This window comes from Metopolophium dirhodum, chromosome 2 (genome assembly GCF_019925205.1).
Source record: "Metopolophium dirhodum isolate CAU chromosome 2, ASM1992520v1, whole genome shotgun sequence".
NCBI lineage: Eukaryota > Metazoa > Arthropoda > Insecta > Hemiptera > Aphididae > Metopolophium > Metopolophium dirhodum.
This window is the reverse complement of record NC_083561.1, coordinates 2506434-2533521: the sequence shown is the minus strand read 5'-3', so window position 1 is coordinate 2533521 and position 27088 is coordinate 2506434. Positions and strand designations below refer to the sequence as shown.

The window sequence follows — 27088 nt, the reverse complement described above, 5'->3', positions numbered from 1 at the left end:
TTAAAAATCTAATAATATGCATGCACTTATGCACTTAAAAATCAAGAAATATGCACTTAAAATATGCTTTAAAAAATTATTTTATTCTATTATTTTATCTTATTAGTTATTCTTATTATAATAATAGCGATTGTAATGTGATTTGATTTCTCTAGTTCTGCATAGTTTAATAAAAACACATGACCAGGGCCATTAAGTTCGAGCGTTCCTACAATGACATTTGCGATGTAACGACCTGCGGAATCTGTCGTCTCATCGATCGAAACCCAGATTTTTTTACCAAATATAAAACTTCTAATTTTCACTAAAGTGTCTTCATAAATGTCATTCACATAGCCTTTACGAAATGTAGTTTGATTTGGAATTTCTTTTGAAGTATATTTTTCCAAAAATGACTTAAAATTATGATTATTTAATTTATTTAATGGAATGTTAGCCGACAAAAAATCATAACATAAATCTTTATTAAAAGAAGACTTTTTTGTGTTACTTAAAAGTTGTTGTTGAGTTTTTTGTAAATCAAATTTACTTTGTTTTCGTTTAATAACTGCCTTATGTTTAACTGTGTCAATGTATTTTTGAACGTTGAATTTTCTGTCACTTCCAACTTTTTAATCGCACAATTTACAATACAATATTTTGCCGTCAGTTGTAAATACTGGACCACTACATTCACTAAATTCCGACATAACTATTTAAACGAGAAGCCAATGATTGTCTTTCCTTTGGCATATTTGACAAAAATAAATAAATATTACTAAAAAAATTTGAAAGAGACGAAATAATTACTCGACGAAAATATTTCAGGCAGTGTGCATAATAATACGAGTACGCGACGAAATATGACGGACAACTGAAATTCACTACTCATACGCGTTTCGGTTTTATCGATTTTATCGGTCAGATAGTAAATTACCTAACCGATAGTAAAAATATTATTTTGAAATGGAAAATTTACCACTTTGTTCTTTTTTGTCTAAGCTAACTTATTTTGAAAATTGCCAAATATGTTCTTAATTTTTCTAATATACTCAAATATGCATTTATATGTAATGATGACAAAATATGCAAAAATATGCAAAATAAAATTTTTAATTTGATCTCCTGGTGTTATGAAACCATTTGTTATTCACTAGAATTTTCTAAAAAAATATGAAAAAACTAGAAGTCCTCAGCCCTAGTTATGTGACACATAAATTCACTATGCATACAGACATAAGTGGTGGATCCATTTAACGAAAACAAAAACTATCATGACGGAACGGAATTACGAAGAACGTGTAAGACAAAAATAATCGTCACTGAGTGGTAGGTATAATCTGCTATGTACTTACAAATCATATTAAATAACGTTAATCATTATGTATTTTATTATTTTATTAAGTAGGTATAAATACCTACATTTCTACTTATAAAGGCATTGCCTAATCGTTGATTTCAAATTTTAAAAATTATTCTACTAAAACAATAAATTAACAGCTGTAGGTAGAGTATTAAAGTATTCCATTCTTCATAATATCCTAATTTTTGTACATCTATAACAACCGGATTTTGTAAAACTACTCTACGTCTGGTGGGTATATAAGTTTGTCTGACAATAAATATTTACATTAGGTCTACCCCGTCAAAAGAGTAGAAGGACAAAACTTACGTAAGTAATTATTTATTCTTCCTGCGAAACGCGTTCCCTTCGATTGTATAATATTGTCTAGTGTCTGAGCTGTGCATCTCCGCCAAGGAAAATGCAGCGCGCGTCTTCATACCTCCAATCCAAAAGTTCAGTCTGGAAGTTTTGAGATAATGACATTTGTAAAAATAGGCACCTAGCTTAACAACCACAATGGAACGAAATATGTGAGTACGTATTGGAACCGCTGTTCGTCTCAATGATTGTCATTTGCCATAGATTATTTATAATTATAACCTAACCGTCTTAATCATAGAAAATATATACATATATGGTCCTAACAGATGGATGATGGATATTTTTACATTATCTTCAAAAAAACATGTATTTGTTTCTACTAGACGCAAATGCGGTAAATTGAATTCAAATTTATAATATAGATAACGGTTTTTTTACTTGGTAACCATTTACTTATTACTTGGTTTATTAACAAATTCTAATTGATATAAAATAGTAATTAATTAAAAATAGTTTTATTGATCCGAATATTCAAAAATAATGTTTCGAATAAAATAATAAAAAAATTTAAGAAATACCTATTAATTAATATGTATTACCTAAATAACAAAATAACTAAATAAATTCTTTTTTTTTTTTAAACATTTTCATTTTATTGTGTACACTAATCGATTGGTATATACAATTTAACGTTAAGTTATAAATAGGACGTGGATTTAAATGCCTTAAAAAATACGATTTAATGCACTTATATTACAAAGATTAATAATTAAAAATAAAAAAAATAATAAAAATTAAAAGTCCAATTTAAATGAATTTAGATAGGTGTATCGTGTATAGTGTATTCGTTATATTTTGAGTTTCATTATAGCACATCAGTTAATCAGATGCTATATTGCTATTTAATATTTTAAAATAAAAATCTTCAACAGTATAATTCCATATAGGCAAGTGTTGTTTTCTATAACTGAAGTTATAGTATCGAACATAATATGTAAGTAATAAAATAGAAATATTATTTAAAAAAATTATACCTTTATTTAATTGAATTGTTTTTTTTTTTTTTTTTTGAAGGAATTTTAGCTATGTTTTTATAAAATTTACTTCAAACTATTTAAATGTTCTAATTTCATTTTTCAATTCGTTAATATATGAAACGAATAGTTGCTTGGAAAGCAATGTTTTAGAAAATTCAGAAAACGCAGTTTATATTTAAATCCACGGCCTAATTATAAATAATAATTTCTGATGCATTGATGCTGAAGAGTGAGGGGGTGGACAATTAGCTGAACCGAAAAATTTAACATCTTAAACACTTATATAAGCAATTTTGTACACCCGCGTCATGATATGAAAATAAAAAATATTTATACCTATTTTATCTTCTATATTAATAATTATAAATGTATAGCAATAACAAATTATTTTTGAGTAACAGCCCACCAGGAAAGTTCCCGGTATCCCTCTGTGGCCCAGTCCGCCCTTGCAGGTTCATATTGAAACCAAAAAATCTAAAAAATCTATTAAAAACACATATGTTTTGCCATGTAGTGCCATTTAAAAATATATATTGAGTATAATATATTTTAAGTTGTTCAATGATGTAATCGTTTATTGGTGGGCCGAATCAAATATTCCAGGAAATTCAAAAATTTTTTTTAGATTTTTTTTACAAAATAAATGTCCTTGTACTTGAACTATTACCTGCCACTCTACACCATCTACGACTTTCTTTTCTTTAGTGAAACCAACCACAACTGTTTTTGGTATAAAATACAAATTATTTGATTCAAAATATTTAATTAGCTGATATTTTGTTTTAAAATTTAAAAAAGGATTTTCTAACACACTTGACAGTTGACATATTATAAATTTCAGCTATTTCAGATTGATTACTATTATTATCCAAAAAAGGTGAAATTTTAGCTTTTAATTTTGATATTATGCCAGATGAAAACAATTCTGTTGTTGCATTTATAATATCTTGCATTAAGGAACTTATCATATTACTTTTAGAACTTAATTTGGTTATAAATTTTAAAATGCTACATTTTACCACATCATCAAAAGTTGTAAAAACAATATCTTCCTCTTTACCTTTAACTTGAAATCCTGGAGTGGATTCATTATAACTCGTTACATCTATAATGTCTTCACTAGTCTCATGAATATGAGTCGAAAATCCTGATATTGGATTTGGTACAGAATGCACTTGATTTAGATGACGTCTTAATTTATCCAACCCTTAAAATCCTTTTGCTCATTCTCCTTGTTTACAATAATACACTGATTCAGAGTCCAAGATATTATGATAAAATTTCATGTGCAAAAAAAGTTGATCAATGGTAGGAAAAGATACATAGCATACAAAGCAAGAATACATTTTAACTTATTTTTACTTTAAAATAGGTTACTTAAATATAAAAGTAATTAATAATTTATACATAAAATTATAGAGTTCAATAAAGTTAAGGTGTTTCATAACACATAAGTCACCTGTTTATAAACAATTAAAAAAATATATTATCTTCAATTTAAATTAATTTTAGCAATGGGATAATAATAATTAAGTTATTCTTTTAATAAAAATGAATAAGACCAGAGCTTAAAAATAATAGTTATGTAGATATAAATATTTAGTTTATGTTTAACAAGTACACTGTTCCTGACTCTTGTAAAACTATTCAAACATTCCTGTTACAGTTGTTGTAATGGATGTAGGTCAGTCATATTCAGTGTTTAGTTGAAATAACGACTGTTGAATGACTAACCAGCTATCGTGGCATTCTTTTGGATAACTACGGTGAAATACAAAATACAATTTGAAGCACACTTCTAATGCTTTAAGGGGACATTCAAAGCACCAAAAGTGTGGATCTATTCTAACATAGTTTGTTGAAATGGATTCTATATCTGAACCAACAAACACAATATACGGTTGGATAGTAGCTCCGTACTCATAGTATCTATATTGTCTTTCAGTAAAATCCTCGTTAAAATTTGTAATATTCTGAAATTATTAAAAAAAAAAATCTTTATGTGTATTAGTTTTTTAGTATCCAATTCTATAATCCTCCAGAATCTAATGATAATAATATAATTTATTATTAGATTTATTTATTACATACATCTAAATAAGAAAATAAATAAAAAAATAAATGTACATACTAGTTCATAACTATTAGGACCCCAAAATATTGGCCATGCTTTAAACACATCAGATAAGAAAGTTAAATCAAATATGTCATTTTTCCTTAAGTTAAAGGTGAATTCCCACTTGTCTCTAATATCATATAAATTAAAATTTAGCCCATCAGAAATAAGCCATTATTTAACCTCAAGTACTTCTTCTAAAATAAATATAAAATAATTAGTTTTTAAAGTTTTAGGTATTGAAGTTAATTTATAATTTACCTGAAAAATGTATGGACTGGGATATTGTATTTACAGTTTTTGATGGCTTTACTCTATCATATGATATAGCACCAACACATCTTAGCCTACGTGCAACATTCTTCCATCTCTCGATTAACTTTCATTTTGCATGCGTTCAGGGGCGCCCGCAGAAAATCAGCTCAGTGGGTGCAAAATTAAATTTATGTTATACATTCATTTTTTTGTTCATTAAAAAAATCCCAGTGGGTGCAATGGCACCCATTGGCCCCTCTCTGCAGGCGCCCCTGCACGCGTTTGATGACTGCCTTCAGTTTTTGACGGGATAAAATAAACAAACTGTAAATAATAAATTGTAGTAATATTAATATAAAATGTAATAAACAATAAGGTTATTAAATAGGTATTACATTAATTTTCATTAAATTCTATAATTTTAAATATTAAGTTTAAAATTATAGTTCAACAGTTGCAATAGGTAAGTAGATACTATAGTATATTACTACCAATAATCAATATACCTAACATGCTATAATGCATTTTAATGTATGTGTTTGTACCTTACCTTTTGTTCTTTTGGAAAAACTTCCACTATCAGCTCTGTAATTTTTCTGAAAAACAAATCGTTTCCTCTATAAAACAAAATTCTAATATGAAAAAATAATTTAAATAATTTAAAGGAACATTTAAGAGTTTACAATCAGAAATATTTGTTTATAGCTACCTAAATCTAATTAATGAGTTAATAATAATATAGTAATGATACTATTTGAGGAAACAAATTATAAAAATCTAAACATATGAACATATGGACATACTTGTGCTGGCCTTGTAAAAGACGGTTAATTAAGAGTTGTGTCAATAAATTTTTTGAATCATCAGATAAATTTCCACTATTTTTCACACTATCTGCAAGAATGCATCTACCATCATTTGTTGCGTGCAATAGATTTAATATTGTCTATAAAGAAAATTATAGTATTAATTTTATCATAAATAGTTCTAACAATGTCTTAAGTGATAACTTTACTTCAATTGTCCATGACATTGGTTTATATTATGACCCATATTTAGCGTTGTTGGAATAAGGCGATTTATCTAATTGTTTTTCTAAATTTGAACTCAATGTTACTGAACTTGTAGGATATAATATGTCTTGTAAAATAGAATTTGAACAATCTGGTACATTAGTCATAATATGCAAGACTTCAATAGCAGTTCTTGGTGATGGAAAATACTAAAATTACATAATGGTTATAGATTTAAATCCAATGTTTACAACTGACAAAAATCAATATAATATTAGACCGTCCTAAATATCTTAAAAGATTGAAAGTTGTATAAATTGTATACCTAAATACCTATTCACAATTTATTTTAAACATAATATCATAGATTAACATGTTAAAATGTAAGGAACCTAGGTCATAAATATTTTAAAGCGTTGGTACTTACTTATGTCACAGCATATAAATTATATAATTGAATAATATCTTACCTCAACGGATTCGTCCAGTGTTCATTCATTTTAACAACACTTCACAACACTATATACCGAAGTTACAACGCAGTGATCAAAAATGTAAGTTGTAACTGTATTAATTGACTAAAACAACTAAGTCTATACTCTACAAAACTATGAAGTGAATTACGAATTTCCGACTATGCGAGTGGCGTACTCATTAAGGCTTTTAATCACCGATAAGCAAACGAGTAAACGAGTTACTATATTATACAAATTGGTATCGATTTTTTGGTTTTATCTTCTTTCGTGCTAAAAATAGGTATTAACACAATAATTCAAAAATAATCATTGATAACATCAGGTCCTGATTAAAACAACACTATTAAAGTTGAAATAACAACAGCGCATTGCCAATTTCAACTCAAATCGCAGTTAAAATGAATGTTTTATTAGCTGGTTAATATAAACAAATTATAATTGCTAAGATAATTACATTTCATGTTATTTTCAATGTATAAAGGTTTTATAAGATTATATTCAAATTAACTATATTAAAATAAGTTGAAATAATAATATGTATGGGGGGACGAGGTGGCCGAGTGGTCTAACGCGACGGATTCGGCACAGCCGGTCCGAGTTCGATCCTCGACCACTGGGCGGCATTTTTCTCCGTGCAAGTCACGGTGTCCGGAGAACAAGTGCCGCCATCCCCCCACCCCGGGGCACGGCAGAAACCTACGGGTGCCCCATTAGAAATTCTGCCAAACACAACACACACGTGTACCAACCTACCCAATATAAAACCTACCAAACCTACCCAATATAAAACCTACAGTGCCCTCCCCACACCCAATGGCCTATGTTGCCGCGGGTTACCCAATAAAAAAAAAAAAAAAAAAAAAAAAAAAATAATATGTATATTGTTATTTTAATATTAATTATAGTCAAACCATATAGTTTAAATATACTCCTATTGGTGTTAATTCAAATACGAAATTTGTATAATTAACAACTACCTACACTGTCAACAACATTGTAAAACGTTAAATCAACAATAGTATTTCTATGTGTGTGCATTTATATGTAATGATGACAAAATATGCAAAAATATGCAAAATAAAATTTTTAATTTGATCTCCTGGGGTTATGACAACTGGTAACTGCAGTTACGTTTTACAGACATATATTATAAGTTCAAATTTGGACGAAATTACATATTAAAACCAAGATTAACGATTTTAGTTATTTTGTTGTATAACATTTAAAAATAGTATAATCGTGGATTTATGAAACTTTTAGAGTATAATTATAGTACTGGTGGTACTTCTGTCGATGTGGCGGGCATTTAAATTTTACCGAAGTCCAAATCATCGGGAACGCTGGCCTCCATATGACCACGATTCGAGAGGACGTACCTAAAACGTAAGACGCGGACATTTTATTGTCTCCGTCTTGTATAGCAAATTTACGATCAGCAGTTCACATTTAGCGTCGCTAGTTTAAAAATTAGAGTGAATTGACCAGCAATTATGAAACTATTAGCAAATTTACGCAACGCGTAGGTAATACATTTTTTTTTTGGTCTGTGTACACGATTGGTAGACGAAATTATGCTTCGATTCTCATCTTTTCCGGCGGGAAAGTGAATCTAGTCGGTCCATTGGGGAGGTCGAAATTTTTAATAAATAAAAGTGAAAATCAAGATGCAAGTATTACAAACTGAACCTATATGTTTATGTAAAATATATTCTATATTCAATATTGAATATTCTTTAGTGAAAAGTTCAATTCTAAAATATTTAAGCAAGATTAAATAATAATCAATATAGTCTCCAATATAGAGATATTTAGTCTCCAAAACCAGACGTGAAAAACAAAAAAAAAAATTAAGGAAAAACTGGTATGTTTATGTAAAAGCCGGTTTTCAACAAAAACGATTTTAGTTTTTGGTGTAAGTGGTGTAACTCTAAAATAAATAACTCATGTACCGTACATGAAATATTAAAAATATTTTGATTTGTGTTGAGCTATTTATAGGCATATGAAATGATCAACTATTTTAGTTTTTTCTTAATAATTTATGTCGATAAAAAATGTTTTTCTCCATCAAATAACTTGAAAATGTAAATACCTACAATACGTTCCTAGTGAGTTGCTGTTGGTGGAAATTAAAAAAAGTTGAGCTTAAATCCACAATAGTTTTTTTTATGAGTGTCTGAAATTAGAATTTTAACAAAATTCGTAAAAATCACGAAAATTTGCAAACTATTTTGAGTTAGAAATTCATAAAAATGATAGTATAATTTATTTAGATTTTAAATACATTACTTTTTTACTATAAAATCAAAAATTAAGTTTTCTTATAATGATAAATAAGTCATTGACTAATAATTTTATTCACAAACACAACAACGTGTATCATAAAAAAAATTGGTGTTGCTTAAATAATTTATTAATTTTAGGTGACCTACCCCTCATAATACCGACCTATACAATTTTCTATTTTTCTTCTATCAATAGTCATTACCCACCCACCCATATTTAAGGTGTTGCCTGAGCAACGCTTGGGCCCCATGTTATACGGCACTGCGTGAACATAACATTTTATACTATGTATATATTTAGAACTTAATATTATAAAAAACACATATTTTAATTTATATAATTTATACAATTTATACAGTAAAATTTTTTAATCAAGATAATAATTAATATTCTTACCTTTAAGTTCTAATTTCAAAATTCACTTTAATATCAAATCTACGAAAACAAAAATATAGGTATAAGAGTAGTATAGAGCTGCTAAACGCAAATTTGCCATGCTCCAGCTAGGTTGGCTAGAGAGAGAAAACAAATAGGTATCATTGACGACGACGGGATGCCGACTACCTATTTTTTCCATTTTTAATCTTTTTAAATTTTCCATGCTTAATCCATTTTTGATTACTTGACTATTTCGTGTTTAATTTTTTTGAGTATAAAAAACACAACATTATTGATATTTATTATTTACATTAGCAATGAAAACTAGGTGGGTAACCCTGGCACCCCAATGTTCAAATTTTTATTTTTTTTTTTACTATTCCGAGGGAAGTAATTGGGTACAAATTCTGAAAATGGTTTTACAATACGGTACAAATTATAGTACAATTAATGGCAAAAAAAAAATGTTTATAAAATGCATTATTCAGTTCTGGTGGTGCTGGGGTAACGTTACCCTGGCACCCCAGCGGAAAATTTGATTTTTCTTTTGGAAATATTTAGGTACAAATTCTTAAATTGTTGGTACAAATTGGTACAAATTATAGTACAATTAATGGTAAAAAAAAAAAATAAAAATTCGAACATTGGGGTGCCACGGTTACCCACCTATGAAAACTATGTATTATACCAAACACAGTTTTATTATGTTTTCTCTACTTTCCGCCCAACATAATATTTTAATGTGACCATTTATACTTAATAAATAAATTTTACATTACAATTTACAATAAATTACCATAATTATTTTAAAGAAATAACTTTATTTGTTTCAAAATATTATAATAGTATTAATGATTTTTCATTAAACATTGTATCTAAAATGCTAAACATTGAACAAAATATATCACAATAATATGAAATAATATGTATTACATTTTACGTGATTTGCAGTACCATTTACGATGGTTATGGACTCAATAATTTTGATAAATTTTAAAAATGTTACGTTATAAACTATGGAGGGACATAATTAATAAATGAGAAACGAATTTAGTCATAATAAATTATTATTATCATTAATTTATTTATTACTATTACTTGCACTAATAACACAATATTTAATTTACATTAATAATTGATATTTAGTTATAGGTAGTTGACTTACACAGTTGTATGGATTATGGAGGTTTTATAAGTCCTCTCGGAGCCTTTAAATGTGTATCGTATATCAGTATATAATTATGGTATACACAATACACTATTATACTATACAAACATACAGTGGCGTGGCGAACTTGCGGGCTTTTTTCCTATACTTCGCCCACCCTGCATCACCAATAACCAAACAAAGGCATGCACTATTTCACATGATTAATACTAAATCATCACCTATTGGCCAAGGGGGGGGGGGGGGGGCTTTAGGGACTACGCCGACACGCTGTACCTATATATTATATTATAATGAATAATGACGTGTTATTACTTTCGACGGCAAACAAATGGCAATATTACCATTTCACGCTGCAATATTAGAGGTGCAGAAAATATTCGATAATACACGTTTCGCCGGTAATCCGCAGAAGATCGCTGTGCTCAATACCTATGAGGCAAGTACATAGGCGGAAATCCATTACAATTTCAGGGGGGGCTAATATTATTAACATCAATGTGAGCGGGGGACTTTGGTCCCACACAATTTAAAAAATGAGGGGCTTGACGGACTTTTGGTGAGCTAAACCCCCGTATAAGACTCCCGCCACCACAGCCTATATGATTAAGTAATTAATTTTTTTCCACTTTGAGCCATATGTAGCCTCTATAATGTTTATAGAGATATATCCTCCTTAGATCCCCCCCCCCCCCGGGCCACCATTATGCGCCTGTAATACTTCGAACCGCCTTATGATTACTATTTGTGCGCACCATTGTGCTTGAGTGTAATACTAGTATAAACTATAAGTACCATGTCGTAATAAGGGTACACAAGGTAAAACGTTTTATTTTATTATATCAAATTCGACGACGATGACATACGGAATGTTCGGCGGCGGTGACGTCGTCGTCGTCGAAAGGTGGAAGTGTGGAACAGATGCGAACGCTCGGCGCCCATCATAATATCGTCGTAGGGGGGTTGTTGCCGCACATTAAGCGCACGCATAAAATATATTACAATATACCAACGGACGACGTGTGATAAATATAATATAATAATATATATTATACAATGTGTGGTGATGTATATATATAAATAGTAAATACGCATAAACGTGGTCGTTCAGTTGTACACGTGCGGTAGTATTAATACGGCGTGTGTGTATAGGTACTCGTAAACGTATGTATAATAATGTATTATGTATTATGTGTAATAGGTATAATATTGTCATAATATTAATACGATGACAATCAGTGGCGTAGTTAGAATTATATAAGGGGGTTAGGTATAATTTTTTTTTTTTTTTACAATAAGTACAAGCGCTGTGGGAAATGATGGGTTGGAGGCTTTTGAGAGAAGAATCGATCCAGTGATGGAACTTCTTGATTGAAGTATACATTAAACAAAGGTTTTTACAGTTTTCGTCTATAAATATAATATAAATAATACATTTATTAGGAGAAAAAAAGGCAATTGGAAGGGGGAGGGGGTTAAATATGGGGGGGGCTGGGTACGCCACTGATCAGTGGCGTGCTGAACAGCTAATTTTTGAGGCGATTTCCTCAGAGAAATTACGGGTGGGTGGGTTACTAGGTGTGTAACTGGGCACTAGTTTGATCGTACATTTAAAATATCGATTTGTTAAAAAAAAAAATGGCGAAAAACCTGATGGTGGTAGTGTGGGTGGTCAAATTGTATATTTATAGTTTGCCTCAGGTATGAAAAATGTTCTGCACGCCACAGCCACTGATTACATTGTACCCGGTTCAAGTGCGGTGGTTAACAGTGGCGTATTTATGGTTGGGGGCAGAGGGAGCTGGATTCTTGTGGAGATACATACGACTATAGGTACGTCTATACCGCTAGTTAGGTATCCAGTGGTACTCCTGATAATTGAGGGAAATGTTGGTATAGTCGTATGGTACGTACATTATAATATTTTGTACATTCGTTCAAGACTCGATAAGCTTACTGCAGTAGTTGTAATGTTTTAATAATAATATTAATATGTTTCAAAAGTATTTGTCGTACGCGTGCGAGTCTTGCACAGATACAATATATACTCGTATTTATTGTATATACACACACACACATATATATATTATATTAAATTTGTTATTTATACCAAACACAGCCGGCCGACGTTTTCTATTTTTAGCAAATGTTTAACGCCGGACGGACACGCATCCACGTATATTTTCAATGTTATAATAACTGTACGCAATGCCCGTCGTAATACTGCAGTTTTTATGGTATAGACGTACTTCTACTATGTTATCGTATATAACGAGAATGTCGTGTGCTCGACAAATTTAATGATTTTACTGCAACCGTTACTACAGATAAAATGCTAAATGCTTATTATATCGAAATTTTATTTTTTAAATAGTAAATAATAATATCGTAATAACGACAGAGTCGTGAAAATATACACTGGCTGGTTGAAGGAGACCTGGAAAACATTAATATGTGTCACTCCGTTCTCCATCCCCGAAAAGCTCATACCTATAATGTTATAAATTACTTTTTTTGGGTACGTCAGCTACCTACGACCAAAACCAACGTGGTAATTTTATAAAATATTTAAAAATGCAATCGAAACAAAATTTTACAATAATAAATAACGGTCTTTCAGCAGACGGCTCGGCGCCTTTGCCCTCGCCCAAAATGTCAGCGATCTAATTCCATAGTAAATTCTTATAGCGCTTAAAGCTTATATATAACATGAGTATAATATACTTTGGCCTTTACGTTAGCTCGGGCGTGGCTTATCGGTATAAATGTTTTGATATCATTATTATTATTATTATTAGGGCTCCAACTTTGTTGTATTTGGTCGTTTTGTTTTTACCAATTAGATTTATTGCTAGGGCCTAGGAAAGCTATAAATTCAGTATATTATATATGATTAAACTTTAACGGTCTTAACGAATAATATATCATCAGTTTAGAGCACCAGCATTTTTTGCGTATTAAAAACTGTTGTCACTTAAAGCCATATTTCTGACCTTACGATGTTTAACGTTTTTTTAATAAATTTTGATCGGGTTGAGACGATAATTTATAATAAAGTTCTATAACTTTGTGAATTAAGATATTGATTTGATACTATCGAATTGACCAAGATCCGTTAGTTTTGTAATATGCTAACGCTAAAGAGTAAGGAGTAAAGGACCAAACGAGACCGAAAAGACGAACAGCAAGAGTCAAGAGACCTGAAATAGGCGGTAGACACAGGTCTAAAGGCAGAGAAGAAAATGTATAATTCAAATTTAATAGTTTATAACGTGCTTAAACAAAAAATAATGGCGATTACAAGTGATCTATTTAAGTGTATTTAATGTGTATTTAATTTTAAGTGTATTTAAGTGTACTCATTGTCGAAAAGTTTTTACTTTTTTGAAAATATTTTTTTTTACACAATAATTTTATGCGATTTTAAAACAACATTTTTAAACAAAAATTGCATTTTTTATCGTGATCATTTCTCTTTTTTTATTTTTAAGAACGACTGTATATTTTTTATTTCAGATTGCGAATCGGAATACGAAAATATGTGAAAAAAAATATTATTAAAAAAAAGTTGAGGCTTCGAAATACCTTATTATTAGTGTAGAGTTTAGACATTTAAATGGATCATTCTGTATATTAGGGATATACTATTAAACGACATGATTCGGGGCACATTCTGAACATGATATTTCATAATATTACACTTAGGTCAATTTTGAGCCCCAAATGAGCTGCAGTGGTTGTTGCAAAGTATTATAATAATAATAATAATAATAATAATAATATAATACGCCGGGATGGCCGCGCAGTCACGTACTATTTCACTATTATAATATTATTATTATCACAATCGTAAACCGCAGTCGAGTCTCGACGACGACCACTTGCCGGGATCGTCGCGCCGCACGTGTTGCCGACGCTGGCACGCGTCGCCGTCGGTGGTGCAGCAGTCTCGAGAGTCCACAAGTCGCCGGTTTTTATTTTTAAACACTGACCACCGGCCCCCGCCCCGCCGATCACCGCACGCGGGCCGCGCGTATAAATACTGTAATGACTGCGACGACGACGACGTCGCCGCCGCCGCCGCCAACGGTGTGTACGCACTATATACGCGGTGCCCCGCGGGTGTTTACGGCGCGCGCGTGTTCGCGCACCGCAGTAGTCGTACAACACAACACGGTGTCGTCTGTCGACGGGCCCACTGCGAAACGCGCCCCGCACGCGACTACCCAACGACGGATCGCGGCACCACCACCACCACCGACCGATAGCGAAAATATATCAATTTAATATCGTAATAATACTTTGTCGGTGCAGCGTGGCGGAGATGCGGTTGCGCTCGGCAGAGCTGCAGCAGCGGTGAGCTTTTCCAGCGTTCGACGAACTACCCATCGACCGACACTCCTCCTACTCGAATCCCGGTAAGACGGCAGTTTTTATAATGTTGTTGTTGTTATTGTTATTGTTATAACGTCACGATGTCACGATGTCGCATTACGCGGTCGCATACGATAAGAAGAATATTATGATCGTATTTATAATATTATAATATTTTGGTCTGCCCGAAAACATTTCTATCCAACATCGATCTACGGAGTGATGTGATTCTTAAATCGCAACATCTTATTAGTTATTAGCCAAGGAATCAGTGGTGGATGTAGGATGTTTTAATGGTAGGTGCTATAATAAAACGCTTTATGTATTTATCATGAACAACTTCGGTGTGAAAACAAATTTAACCAATTTTTGGTAGCAGTCTACATACGTTTAGTTCTACGTGATATCTAAGTAATTTATACTTAAAAAAAAAGTTGAATATATGCGGAACGGTGGGTGCTTCAGCTTCCAAGTGCCAGGGGCGCAATGTCAATGAAAAAACTGGCGGTGCTGAAGCCCCTCTATTTATTTTCATATTATCTTATGGTTACGGATACCAGCATAATGACTAGTAAAATTTAAATTAACATGAACAAATTTAGGGGTGCTAATTTCAAAATTTGGGATGCACCTAGCACACCCAAGCACGCTCCCCCCTAAATTAGCCACTGCAAGGAGTATTGTTTTTTAAATATTTTTGCAGTTCTTATGGTGTTTCCTGGTTTACGAATTACGCCCAGTACCTATTTATATAATCGGTAAGTATTCCATAGTATTTCATCAGGGGTTGACTCGCTCCGTTTTCGCGAAGGCCGCAACACATATTATCATATAAATATAAAATAACCAATATTGATCATATTTTATCAACGGTTATGCTTGGTGAATAAAATGGGAAATTTCGTGGAAAATAATATAGATTGGGGGTGGGGGGGGGAGTAATTTACTTGTCACCGTGTGCCTCGAGTCTCGACTAATTAAACTCTACCAACGACTAACGAATAATAATAGCCAATATGTATGTATTAAGATATGTGGTGTAACTCGGGTTTTGATAAGAGGATTCCGTTTGAATTTTCCACAAGATGTACGCGTACCTATATGTTAGTAAACAATTTCCTTTCGTCAATCACGCCCTCGCCTGACATTTATTTTTCCGTATTGGTCTTGAACGTTCACATTACACGATGATTACATAATTAATAGATATCCATAATCGCGTATTTGGTGTTCATAATGTGCGAAGAATGGTCTCTGCAGCAGTGCAGCAGCCGTCGACCAGGTAAAAACGTCCAAAATTTGTCTTCTCGTCTCGCCAATGTTGGTGTCATCGTTTGCGCGTAATTTATGCGACCCAAAAACCGTCGATGGACGATTTACCAAAATATCCACTCGCGGACATTGGTTGTGTCGGACGTGTTGCGTCGCTTTTAAAATAATTTAGTCGACCATTCTTCTCCGGCTGTCGCTCGCACTGAATTGTCCACACTGACACCACAAGTACAACAGCGTACGCAGTCTCTACGAAGATTGGGGTTTACGTGATAAGTCGGACGCGGGTACACGTAGTTCCAGAACAATAATTGTCTCGTCCAATGTTACACTGACGCGAGTTGCGACGGCGTTGCGCTTATCGGTTACATTCATTGGTGCTGTGTGGGTTACACATAGATAATATAAGAATGGATAGGACATGTCTATACCAGTTCCATATGGGGCCGTGTGCTTTTTTGGGGGAGAGAGAACGTAAAGAGAGAAAGACGATTTGGGGCTTTTTAAGGTTATGTGCAAAACTATTTTATTAAATAATAATGAATAACATGATAGTCAGTTATATTTAGATATTTGTCAGTTTGTATTTTGATTGTTGTACCACGTCTTGTGCCTGGAAAATTACTCTAAACTTTGTTAAATATTTAAAATATTAAAAATATTAATTATTATTTATCAATTATCGTATCAATATTTGCCCCATATAACCTTAAAAATAGTATCACTAAAGTTTCATGTGATAAGTTCTTATGTCCTATCCATTCTTATATTATCTATGGGGTTACATCGCTTGGCCAAACCATCGTCGTCCAACTGTCGTATTATAGTGTACACCTAACCTACATGACGTAATATGACGTATTTTATTATTATAATATGTATTAGGTGTATTATAATACGCCCATCCCGCTCGTAATAAAAATATTGTTAGCGGCACGAAAAGTAATTTGTATTTGACAAGTAAGTTGAAAATAGGTTTATTATTTCAAACGATAAATATTATAAATACGTACCTTCCAGGGGCGGGCATTTTCGATTAGGCCGGTTCTCAGTGGAGCACAAATACCCCGTCTTTTGGACCGATACATTATCAGAATTTGAGCAACAAGTTGCCACGCTATAGAATTCAGACTCAGATCACCGCCTTCATCGGTATATCTGCTAAACATTTATTACTGCTATTGTCTGCTATTTACTTATATCATATATTATGTTGTTGCTAGACGTCACTGGTAATCACAAATCACATGAAAAATCGTAGTTGGTGTATAAAAAAAATCTGACGCGCGATTGAGAATTCGAAAACAATAATTATCCCGTGGCCGAGGTTGCAGTGTGTATCTAAATGTTTAATATAATATTATGTGTGTTGGTACGTTTAGTGGAAATAATTCGGAAGACCAATATTTTAATCATATACTTACCCATTATACTCGGTCGCGGTATTTATAATTGTACTGCTGCTGCGCAGGCCTTCCGATTCACGTATTCAGATGGACAAACGAAAGTCAAACGATCGGATCATACCTGTATCGGATTACCTAGCTATACCTCGTGTTCTTGTAGTAAAAGTTTACGCTTGATTATATTGACACACGCATCCATAGTTGAATATTTTTAATCGCTTTGTTATTTCTTGGTCTAATTTTTTTTATACATTCCCATTTAAAATTCAACCCAAAGTGTATACGCAGACCACGAACCGAATATTATTGACGTTTATTTTGTCAATAATAATAATAATAATTGTGTTAAATCGTGTACACAGTCCGCAGCCGCCGTCGCTCGGAGGTATTTACGTAGATATATACTATATTACTTATACAGTAATTTAGTGATTAGTTACGGGGACAATGTAAAAAGCGAATAATTGAAAGTCATTAACGAAAAGTATCTCGAATCTCGATTAACTATAGTACCCGAGCAACTATCCGTAACTTTATGCACGCACTAATCGGTTTTTTCTTTTTTTTTCAAACATTTCGTTAGTCGTTAAAAGTTGAAGTTTGTTTCGTAAACACCGAAAAAAATCAGTAAACCAAATTACAAACCAAGAGAAAAACAACGAACGTTTGACCATGAGGATAATTTATCATTTCTTGTCCAACTGAAATAATACCGAATAATATATTATATAGTAATAATTATACATACCTAGTAATATAGTATGAATATATTTTTGTCGTATACGCAAAAAAAATTATGCTAATATTATTGTTCTTTTGGGAGTATAGATAAAACATAAATAATATTATAATTTATATAGGTAGTTGGTAGGTAGTAGGTAGAGGGTAGAGGGTAGAGGGTAGGTTACTGGTATAGTTGTGTAGTACAAATAGTACAATCTCAATCTTGGCTAGTCTGCTATTATAGGAGACATTAATAAATTATAGGTAATAGGTAAAAGGTGCTCAACAATTACTGAGTATATAATTTTTTATTTTAATATTATGAAAACTATGATATTTTCTCACTGTTCATTATATTATATACAATATTTTTTCAGTTATGTCTATGCTCGACGAGTACTTTGACCTTATAGTTTATACATAATAATGTAATAATTTACAATTTTGTAATATAGTATTGTAATTTTAAATAATACCCATTTTAATTAAGGAACGAACGCACCAACTAAAACGAAAAATATGGTGATAATAACTATGACAATATTATACGTAACGTCGTAACTTGGCTTGACTATATATACCTACTATAATATAAAGCAGCTGAGCAGCAGTACTAAAATCTAACTGTTTTAATGTTTGTTATTATTTTAATATTATTGTTATGTTTTTTAATTATTTTTTTTTTGAGCAACCAGACACTAGTGCACATATTATGATTCATTTCGTATACATTATTAAATTTTCAGGTTTTGATTTTTTAGGCATATTTTTTTTTATCAAATATTGAATTCAATATCATATACCTACCTATTTCAATTAATTTCAAACTTTTTCAAAAGATAAATTAGTTTTAGATTATTGTTGTCAAATAGCAGCGGTGTTGATGAATAATTTATAAAAAAAATATATCGTACCTATACCGCTCTTATAAACACTGAAGACGGAACATTGCTTTAAATAATAAATAGCACGATTATGTAATAACAACGAACGTAATCATAACAAAGGTTTATTGAAATATTTTTGAATTTTAATTTTTAAAAGAGAGGGAAAGTAGGTAGTTGTTCTGCAGTAGGTGTCGAATGTAATACCTCGTTATTGAGTAAGCCACTGCAATAATGGATGTATTCAATTTGAATTCAATGATAAATGATCTCATGAGAAAAACGATTATGAGCGAAGACCGTCTGACACCCTATATTACTAAGTATATTTTATGATGTATTTATATTGCTGTATAAGGTAGTAGGTACCTAATTTATTTTAATATTGGTAATATTATGGTAGTTAGAATTTACTTTTGCGAAAACATTGCGTTTATAATTTATTATATTATTAATAATATATAATTATTATCTACTTACAAAATAAATAAAATTGATTCATTTAGGTGTATACAATAAATCACGTATTAAATTGTCTAGCTTTTTTACCAAAAATTTGTATTATAAATTTAAATAGAAAAAAACCTCAAAGAAATTGATTATTTAAAATACTTATATAGTATTAAATAACATGGAAAAAGCTAAAATATTTTAAAAGTTGTTTCATATCTATAAAAAAAAAATAGTGCACCTATAAAATTCTTAATACTAATATAATATAATATAGTAGGTGGTAAATCTTAAAGAGTAAAGACTATATTTTCTAATAAATGGATTTATAATACCAATTTATCTTGTGGCAGTACAAACTCATTACTCTCGAATGAGGACGTCTTTTTTTTTTACTGTAAATTGTAATAAGGCAAATGGTTTTTTTGTTTTTCGACAACGTCGATGGATCTAAATCGAAATTCGAACTAATAGTTTCCGAGTTATCATACATTATATAGGTAGGACGTAGGTACTTACGATAAGGTAAAAAAAAATATGTTTTTTTTAGTGTAGATGTAGGTATTAAAAAATTAAAAAATTTCAGAATTTGAATTAATGCATTATTTGTCTAAAGGAAAAAGACGGCGGCGAGCACTGAACAGTGGGTAGGTATAGTAGAATACGCGTTTGCAAGCGAATCGCCCTGTTTATACCAACATTAAAACATTATAATATCTTTCATTCGTGTCCTTTTTAATACATAAAACTAAATGTCTAAATGTTTAATACGCATATTATACGTATTGTATATATATAATATATATACTATCGCTGGAGCTGGATAACCACCGGTTGGCAGGGGAGCTAAGTAGAAAAGTCCATGCGGTCGTTACACGTATATAATATTATTATTGTTAACGGATGCGCGTGCGCGTTTCTCTCTAAAAATAATCTGCACGCAACCGTGTTTGTCTGTAGTGTGCGCGTTCGGAGAGTCTGCACGGCTACGCGTGTATATTATTGTATAGTAATAATATTATAATATTATCATTCATATTATAACAATACACTTGTCGAGTATCAAACATATCAAATACTATTTCTGTTATCCGATAACCATCGAAATACGCGCTAAAAAAATCGTGTAGTATAGTGATTATTAATATAAGAACTATCCGTTCAATAGGTACTAAAAATGAAACAATATTTTAATATAATGTAGGTTTAATAATATTGGTACTTTCACATTTTTCACGAAATTGGTCAATTTCAGATCATGAAATTAAAAGAAATGTTTGAAACAAATATAGAATATATTATGAAATATTTAAATATTAAAGTAGGTACTTAGTAAGTTGTCAGAAAAAAAAAATTATTAATTAACCAAAATGCAGACAAAAACTATCGTCCATCACACACGACTTTGCATTGTGACGAAAGTAAAAGCAATACATGAAATGTTAGTATTGATAAAGTCGTAGAAGAATACAGTTTAATATAGAAGTAATCATAGGCGGTACTATATCTATTCTGTGGTACTACAGGGGGGGGGGGGGCAGAGTTTCTTTTGATTGAATGACTGACTGATTGATCGACGTAGAGCTCAAACTATGATACATACCTGGAGACTTAAGATTTTCATGGTATTTTTGTACCAGTGGTGGATCTAGAATTTTTTTTTTTTGGGGGGGGGGGAAATTGACTTTTATGTTTAACGACAAAAATATTTAAAAACGGCCAATTTATTAACCTAGATGCTAGGCCAATGAGGGTGCCGGGCCACTCTGCCCCCCTCAAATCTGTGACTGCTTCGTACCATCATGTAAAAGGTGCACCAATAAAAGATTTTCCAAAATTCGCATTTTAAAGAGGTGCTCAGACAAGAATTTTGTGTTCTACGATGGAAAGTGAAAATTTGTTTGATCATAAATGGTAAATTAATCAATATATTGTTAGATTAGCTAATTAGAGTTTCAATAAATTGAATTGCATCTCTCGCTCTGATCACTAAAATTATAGCTAATTAGAGTTTCAATAAATTGAATTGCATCTCTCGCTCTGATCACTAAAATTTTAGCTAATTAGAGTTTCAATAAATTGAATTGCATCTCTCGCTCTGATCACTAAAATTTTTTTTTAATTATATCAATATGGTACATTAATTTTGATTGGAAATAATTGTTAGGGACTGAAATAATCTGTCAATAAGTACAATAACCTGCCGTAATATTAGAAATTCTTATAATCTTATCAACGATCTTACGGGACGTAAGTAACATCATGAGCCGGGTAGTTCACTCATGAATTTTTTTTTCAGCTTACGAAAAAAGAATATGTATTTGTTTATTGAAATTTTAGCCGTTAGATACATAATATTATATTACTATAATAATTTGTAGAAATATGGCATAAACATTTGTTTTACAAATATATTTTTTTCGGTACGGGCAATGCTGAGCGCGATATCTAGTAGGTATATTGTAATAATTATAAAAAATAATTATATTTTTAAGAGGAGTTAGCGTATTATTTAATATTTTTTATCACTCTGCTGATCAATGGGCAACATTGAAAATTTGCGTTCAGCAGAATTAATCTAGTGTATTGTTAACTTTAATATTAGTGCAATAATGCGAAATTACCTATTAGCATACTTAAAGTCAAGAACATGTTTGTATATAGTGACTTTTTAACAATGTTTCAATTTTCCAGCAATATAGCCATAAAGCTATAAACCTTTCTTATGTAATACTCTAAATACTCATTACTTTTCATAGCAATTGAAATATTGTTAAAAAGCCAATGTTCGACAGAATAGATAACGTTCTAAAACATTAGGTTTGATAATAGATAAGTTCACTCTAACATTAAATCTAACAACTCGAGATTGGTTGTACCAACTGGACGCAAATCAGCAATTTTGTATGCGGGTCAGAGAGAGAAAACAAAATATATTCCTCAGACATCTTCTTGAATAGGTACCTAATTAACTGTGAAAGGGTTGGGAGAACCGATGATGCTGACTTATCTAGTGCAGTAAAGGCTTAAAATGTAGGGACAGCCAAGTTGGGTCCCCTGCGGAAAGTTTCAAAAAGATATTTTTTTTTTCGACTTATAGACATGCAATATTAATTTGTTAGGTACAGTATGCGTATATTTATAAATTATTTTATATGACGTACCTATATATATAACCTATATAATATAGTTACACAATTGATTTTGCAATATTATATAAGTTTAAAAATAACATTAATAAGTAAACAATTTTTTACCTACCCATGATTTTTTTTTTGTTTAACGTGTGATATTTAGTAATTTAAATGTTAACATATTAAAGAGTCTTGTTTTTAATTTATTAAAATAAATATTTTAGACGCTTGTTGGAATATTGAATTTGGTGGTCCAAAGATCCATCTTAAACTATATAAATATATATGCATAGTATAGTATTATACTTTACTATAGTCGGACAAACAGACGCGTAGTTTTCATTGGCGAAAGTTTGGCTTTGTTCTGCTCAACATCTTCACCCAAAACATTTTATTAAGAACTGCAAAACACGTCATACAGTTCTTATAATATTTGTGTTTACCTACTGGCTACTACGATTATTAATATTAATTCAGGTAAATTTATGATAAATTATTTTCAATTTGTGTTTTATCTTTAAGTCGTTCGTCACCATAGATATTATATAGTTATATAGATATATAATTCTATATGTCTATGTTCGTAACATCACAATTCACAAATCACAATCGTCAAATAGTAATGATAAGCACGGACTAAAATAAGAAGTACAAGTATATTTTCCTACAGGGATATAATATAGTACAAAGTTATAATTTGTTATGTTTTTAATTGTTTAAATTTGTGTATTAAATAGAAAATTTTTCTCCTATATCCTTTGTTTTTAGTTATGCCGCTTGTGTTTGTTCAGCTAGGTATGACTTGTGTTGTATTATGTTATGTATTTTATAAAAGTTATAAGTTATGGTATTATCAGTAAATACTATTTCAATAAAAAATCAATTTTCACGATAAACGTATACCAGTATACAGTTATTTATAACGGAGTGTTTTATACTGACACAAAGAAAAAGTACATGACGTGTGCTTATTGACTATGAACAAGAGGTTCATAAAGTAATAGGAGATAATAAGTGCGTATTCTAGCAAAACAAAAATCAGTTAAAAAGATCAAGTGTCCCTCTCCTCAGAAAATAAAAACAAAATCCTCTGGCTGCGGCATCGCAACGATTCTATAAAGAATGAAGTTTTGGTGCACCTATCATGCAGTTATTGTATCATATAGGACTATATGTCTATATATAATATCAGTAAAAACGACTATTTAACATCTGCGCTTGTGGCAACGTATGTCGTTATTATTCTTGACTTTTCGCCGATTTCCGGTAAATCGCTCTCCCCTCCCAGTATACACCGCGGTACAGCACACCCGAAGGTATATTTATATACTTACTATATGACATAGGTACATACTATCCGTACGTTTGTAATTTTTCCGATCTTCAGCGGCTGAGACGCTACCACACGCGTCGTCGTCTTGTACCTTACATTCTCAACCGCGCAGTTGGCCCCATACCGAGCGAACGTATATTATCGTCGCCGTTCATTAAATGTATATTGTAGTCGTCGAATGAGTTGAATGTAGTTGAAATTTATGAAATTCGGGGTACGGTTGAACAATGATAAACTATAAGCTCGAAGGGGGCTAAGCCCTCGCCCTTCAAATACATATTAGATAAAAAAAAATTTTTTAATTTTTTATCCATACAGTCCTGGATATTACGCCACCTAGCTACAAATCAAAAATAATATCAATAATAGATGCGTACCGTACCGTCGTCGTCTGTCCCTAGTCTTTATAATAGGTTTTTTCCGATTTCCGATGTCAGGAAATCAATTTGACAATACTTGTTATTACCACAATAAAAATATTACCTAAGTACTTAATTTTGTCGAATATATCTTTGTAAGTAAATAGTAATTATAACGATATCCACTAAAATAAGTTTTTTTTTTTAAATAATAATGTTGTAACCCTTCTGACTTCAAACTCGGTTGACCGGCGCCTTTGGAAAATTACAGGGGCAGCCCAGGCACCCTAGGCTGCCACCGTAGATACGCCTATGAGTGCATACGTCAACGTGTCAATACTCAATGTATTGCTGTAAATTTATAACTTTGTTATGTTTTTAACTATGTTAACTTTTACGTTTCGTTGGGATCGTAATAGGCCATCTTTGATCAAATTCTGAATACCGTTACTGTAACGCAATGTGCTTGTGTACGACAAGTATCGTTTTTCTGTATTTTATTTCGTCGATGAATCGAATTTTGAAACGGACTTGGTAATATTATATAATATATATTACATTATGTAACGTTAATTATAATATAAACGACGACCACGGACGACCGCGGCCCCGCGTGCAAGTCGGCGATTGTTTTAAAAATAAATCGCGTACAAATTCGAGTACGGACGTGATCCGGAGCGGTAGGGAGGAAAATGTCACCTGCGGCGGCACACACTCACGCGGCGGCGCCGAGCCATGTGTCCTCCGAAGACTATATGTCTATGTGTCGTACATATATATGTATATACTATATTATATATACTACTATATATATATATATACGAATAACATATATTATATACCATAGTATATTTATATATGCTCACTCGAAGCGTATATATATATATATAATAATATGTGTACATCAATGTCCCACGTCTTCCACGTGCGACGGCCGTGTAACGATGTATAATATTATTATATATATTCGGCGACACAGCGCGAGCGCCTCGCCGCAAAGCTGGTATACAGGGTGATACTGCGTGTGCGGAGTTACCCGTCCGCCCGCCTCGTAATATTACTACGGCCGAAAGAGAAGCTCGACAAATAATATTGTAATAAACTCGCTTCTGCTGTGTAGTTGGTGTAGAGTGCATATCGTCGTTGTGACGGCGGTCACCGTACTATAATCGTATAGTGTGCGGATTGCGGACGTGTAGGTACGACTTGAACGAGTAGCCTGTAGCCAGTATAGGTATACGAAAAACTGTTTCAGAGCGAAAGACACGAGGACAGTTCTATTATTTGAACTTCGAACGCTTGAAAAGAAAAAATTTCCCATATATTTTCAATGTTTTTAAATTGCCATACGAATAATTTATTGAGAAACTTGTATACTACATGTTGACAAATGGACACTTGTAGATGATTTTTAAAGATATTTTTAATCGTGTTTTTCTTTTACCCCTCTAAATACTTGTATTTGTGGACTCCCGACTTACCATTTGTCACCGATCAATAAATTATTTCTACCGCCAAACAAAAAAGACTTGTTGTACGTGTATTCCGCAGATGGTTCGCGATAGACGAGAGAGATCCCTCTGTATATTGTATATTATATATTATATAAACTCACGTCTGATTATGCAGCGACATTGGTGCATCATGAAGTATTTGTGGACGTTATAATATCGCGAGTTTCCTCCGATAAGGTCAACGATTTGGAAACCAATTGGCTTCTTATTTTAGTCCACTTACACAGGTAGTGTCGGGTTGCCAAGCAGTAGCACATTCAACTACAAAACACACCTGGAGCATTTTTTTCAAGGGCCCATCTGCATAATCAGTTTTCAAACGGTTCTAAAAAAAATTGCAGTGTTCATTGTCACATCTCTCGTCTTATGTAAACTTAAAATAATTGGTGAATAAAAAACTGTGTGTTCGATAACACTGGTAAAATTAGTTTAATTAAGTCTTCAAATTTAAAAAAAATTTGATTTATTCTACTGTAAATTTGAATGAAATTTAATTTGAAAGTTGAAAACAACCATTTTGATTACAAATTATTTTTTCTCTATTTTTTTCTTCAGATTTTATTACTTGATATAATTTTCGAGTTAAAAACTAGCAGAGTTCAAATAAAGTATATCTTTAGAGAAATATATAACTCTTTGAATTTATTTTTATAATTATATTTTTCAACTGTATAAATAATAATTATACAAAGTAATTTTTTCATTTATTTGTGTTGTATTCCCGTGTATTTATGTTTTAAACAGTCTAAGAAAAATTGGGCGATAAATATTGGCTGACTGCGTACAATTTTTTACGGACCCCCCCCCCCCTCCATGAGCCGAGACTTAAATAATATATCTATACCGACAATTTTGAAAATGTTATCGTTCTGTCTGCAGCTCTGGTTAAACTGTTGAAAACATAGTACAGTTTCTACCGGGAATTTAACAAGTAAATCAAAACGTAAATTAAATTTATACCTACACTTGATATTGAGATCGTACACAATATATTTGGGGATTTTTTTTATACCTTTTACCCAAACCATAACCTAATACCATAACCGATGATGTGGACCTTTATAGTCCATCACATTTATTTACGTTCCATATTAGTATATTGCATTTGAATGTTACATACTTATATCGTGTATTTATGATTACCTGATGTATGCATAAAGTCAAATTTATAAGTTATAAGTCACGGGAGTATGGAACACAGATGTCCAACTTACATGTGGCACCTGCTATAGAAGATGATCGTTTTATTGTATGTTTATGTTTGT

At 31.6% G+C, this 27088-nt stretch overlaps 1 protein-coding gene and 1 pseudogene across 1 annotated transcript in view; one reads left to right on the top strand and one right to left on the bottom strand.

Moving 5' to 3' along the window:
• Nucleotides 1-4136: 4136 nt before the first annotated feature.
• LOC132938025 (uncharacterized) lies at nt 4137-6554 on the bottom strand (annotated as a pseudogene).
• A 7879-nt stretch (nt 6555-14433) lies between these two features.
• The window catches only part of LOC132939886 (transcriptional repressor scratch 2-like), a 23174-nt gene continuing 10519 nt past the window's right edge, over nt 14434-27088 (top strand). Inside the window, exon 1 of the mRNA XM_061007296.1 lies at nt 14434-14792. The gene's annotated coding sequence lies outside the window, so the exon portion shown is untranslated. The remainder of the gene's footprint in view (nt 14793-27088) is intronic.